Source organism: Lipophrys pholis (assembly GCF_963383615.2).
Source record: "Lipophrys pholis genome assembly, chromosome: 21".
Taxonomy (NCBI): domain Eukaryota; kingdom Metazoa; phylum Chordata; class Actinopteri; order Blenniiformes; family Blenniidae; genus Lipophrys; species Lipophrys pholis.
In genome coordinates this window covers 7,185,216-7,189,441 of record NC_137649.1, presented here as the reverse complement: position 1 = coordinate 7,189,441, position 4,226 = coordinate 7,185,216, and positions in this window count along the sequence as shown.

Below are 4,226 nucleotides of genomic sequence, written 5' to 3'. Positions count from 1 at the left end.
AATTCTTGTTTGGTTTTTTTTTTCAATTCTTCAGCTTTATGCTCGTTTCATCATCCGGTGTTTCCTGTGCATTTCCTGATAATGGTGCTTCCTGTGGTGGGAAGTAAAGCTTTAACACCCCATTACTAAATTAAAGCTAATGCAATAGCATCTCTCTCACTAAAAAGCATAAATCACTTCAGCTGGGCACAAAGGGCACTTTTCTACATAAAATGCTCATCAAATGCCACAAAGACGCACAGTGTGCAGTAAGTGCTGGACAAAAGTGCACCACATGCACTAAGTGTTTGACAAATCTGTTTTAGACTCTTTAAGAGGGGCTAATAAATTAGTTAAACTTTAAACAGGATATAAGCACCATACACCATACTGTAGGGGTCCGATGATAGAGCCTCTGTCCAGTCGAGTCAGCGTTTATCAAAAATCAAAGTTAATCTAGATTAAACAATGATACAATAGATTATAAAGTGTTTGTCTTTTATTCTGATCATTTTAGTTCAAAATGCCAACATATGGACTTGTATAACAAATTATTTAGCATTGTAGATTTCTCTTCAGAAGTTAAGACTTATACTATGTTAAATTACAAGTTTGATAAAGTTAAAAATGTGTATGTTCAAATTTAAAACGATAAAGCATCAATCATCAAATGATACATGGTAGCTGCATTTTTATACCTCAACAGTTCAACAAATCCTGAGAAATACAACTCATAAAACAGAAACAGTACAGCATATTTAATAGTATGTGTGGGCATGTTTCATTCAGGTGCAAATGAGACAACGAATAGCTGTAAGATTTTTGAGTTCAGTCTTGTTTAAGGGTTAATTTGTTTTACTTGAATTCATTACAGAACCTGTTTTTCTTTACATCTACTATAGCAGCTCAGCCTCACTTCTCATGCACTTCAGGGATTTATGTAGTTTTTCTTGGTTTGAGTGGAGGTGGAGGTGGAGGTGATTTAGGGAGGAATTACTTGCAAACAAAGAAATTATATCTGCTGTTATTGGAATACAATGTCAGCGTGACACAAACAGAATAATAAGCAACACGGATCATGATTCATCGTTTAGAGTAAGAAACTGAATTATTTTCGCAATGAAAAGCAGGTGATAAACTGGCTGAACCTGGAAATAAAAACGGTATACATTTCAGTACAACTTTGAAATAAACAGGAATTCTTCACTTTCAGTCATAATTGTGTCTATTTTATATTACTTTTCTATTCTATTTTACTTCTATTTTCATCTTTACTATTAAGTTTTTGACGTCGACCGGGCCTGAGGAACAGAATTTCGTACCAATAGATGTAATATGTATCTATGACAATGAAGATCCTTGAATCCTAATTGATATAAATATTATATTTGTCAACTTCTTAAATATCAATATCTGCTACCATTGATCCTTTCACTGTAACTCCAAATCAAAATGTATAGAGGCTCAAAAGGGTACTTTTAAAGATGTAGACTAGAAAGTACTACTGTTTTTGAGTAAAGCGAGTAACAGTAAAACCTTTGTTACTTTTTCAGTGACTGTTTCAACACAACACTGCACCGGCAGAAACATATTTTAAAAATCCTCACCAATATAAGTACCCAATGTTTTCTTTTTTGAAATGCCTCAACTCCTGTGATTTAACTGCTGCAGTAAGCAACTAAACTTTCATTTTTAAACTTTTCTTACATCAGCTTATAGTTGGATAAAACTTATTTGCAGGCTCACAAAAAACAAGCAATTGAAAAACATTTATTTACATTATTCATGATTCAAAGTGAATTAGAAGCCTAAATGTTTCTTTATGGACGTGTAGCATAATGAACCCAAATGAATAGCAGAGCCATTTTAATCATGCTAAGTGAGGTCTCATTAATTTCACAGTGAGAAAATAATGGCTCAAAATTGGATCTGCCGAATGACTGAGCAGGATGTGAACGGGTTAAGATTAGTTTCATCATGTTTTCTCACCAGCAGGACGCTAATTGACAGGATTTTCAAAGTGATGGGCTTGACATTGGTGAAAGGGTCAGTGGATACAAGCAGAGAAATGAAGCCTTTCAAAAGAACAGCAGCTGAGGACTCACGTCTTGTTAAAGCTCTGTAAGAGCCGGTTCTCGAGTCGGCGTGACAAAGGGGCAAAGACGCCGTGGCAATGCTGCTCTGTGATGTTAGAAAAAGGAAAAGCATGACAGAAAGCTCTGGATTGATTTGGGTCACAGCATCAAATTTTACAGGACATCCCTACAATGCAAGCGTGAAGCAACGCCACTGGAGACCGGGGACTTTTCTGTCAGTATGTCAGATTTCTATTAAAGGTAAATTAAAAAGCACCGGGTGTTGTTTTTCATTTTTAACTTGTAAACATCGGTCAATGGAATAGAACAATGATTGTGATGTCATTCAGCTGCTTCATCCAGCATCTAATCTGCTTTTAGTCCATAAAGAAATGAATAGGCTGAATAATAACCGTTTGAAGTTTTATTAGACATGTATGTAAAGCAACCATCAGGCGTCGTGACTCTATTAGCCACTGTTATCCATTAGATTGAGTCCCAGTAGACAGTCCACCATAAGGAAATGAGACAAGACATGCAAATGTGCACAAGCTCCAACAACTAAATGCATAGAAATATGCTTGTTTGTCTCACCGAGTTAATTAGCAGATAAGACATGTGGCTTTGTCGGGAGTGCAGGACACGAGGTGTGTTCGCTAACACTACAACACACACTCCTGTTGTAATGACACAGCTCATCCCACTATTAGTGTGTAACTGCTTTTCTTCAGAGCCAATTTATGATGTTTAGTTCTTCTGAAATTATTGCTGTATATTATATATTGTAAGTGTATTTTTTTTAAACGTGTGTGTTTTATGATGGTTTTTTTTGTTTTTTTAATGTTGTTAAATTTAATCGTAACTGCTATTGCCATCTTGGCCAGGGCAACCTTGGAAAAACGATCTTGTAATCTCAGTGGGACTCTCTTGGTTGGTAACAGGTAAATAAATAAAAACATTTAACTCAGGTGTGTTAAAGGTATGGCCCCGGGGGATGAGAGCTGGCCTGAGTCCAATCCAGCCAGCAAGAGGAGATTTTCGAGTTGCGAGCAATTATGACATGAACTGCAATGTGTTTATTTGACCACCAGGGGCGCACTTTAGTTCAGGTGATCAGGATTACAGCACAGATGTAGAAATGTGAAGACATTAAAGATCTTAGATTTTTCACAACTGATCGTAGTATGAACTAGCGACTGTATTTTTGAGTTCCAGCAACATGTGGCCAAATGTTTTTCACATTTGAAGATGTAAATAGTCCAATAGCAATCCACTCATCTGTAAGTTGTAAAGTACATTTTTAAAAGAGGCATTATAGTGTTGAAATTACAGTTGTTTTATTGAAATTTTAAGTTTGTTGTGTGAATAAATTCATTAAATGTGAACTTCTCAGTGATATATTAATACTTTGTTGCACTAAACCAAAGAGATTCAGAGTTCTATTTATATATCATAATGTTATTATTTTGTGGTTGGGCCCACTTGAGATCCAATTGCACTGTATATGAATTTGACACCACTGAGTCAACTGCTAAAACATAAGCTTGAACTATCAGAATGAAATGATATCGACAGAGATACGAACAAATAATGATTTCAGTTTGACAAGTTTGACAATGAAGTATTCACTGGAAACACAGAGAGAGGTGAAATAAAAAATAGTAATAAGACTACATGAGCCTGTTCAGAGTGCATCAACTCGAATAATGTCACAACTGTTCACAGTCTCCCTGCACTGCTATGTTCTGCTGTGATGAACAAACCCCCCCATGACGATGAGCATGCTCACTATCAAGTCTTGGATTAGCTCATAGCAGTCGGTTACCTCCCACACAGCTGGTACCTTCATCCATAATGATCCGTAAGGTATGAGACAAGACTGCACTGTCTTACAGAACAAATTCAATAAGCCGCCCCTAATCGGGAATGTAATTACACAGAAGTATCCAAGAATACAGCTCGTCTTAAAATAGAAAGTGATTACATCATCCAAGAAATTAACTGATAAAATTGTATTCCCCCCCAAAGTCTCACAGCAGACGATTTCCATTAGCAGTTCAGGTGATTTATGAGCTGTTACGGCAGCAGTTAAGATGAACCTCGGTTAGATTGTAGATCCAGAGATCCACGTGTATAGCATCTGTATAAACATATAAATCTATAAATATCAGG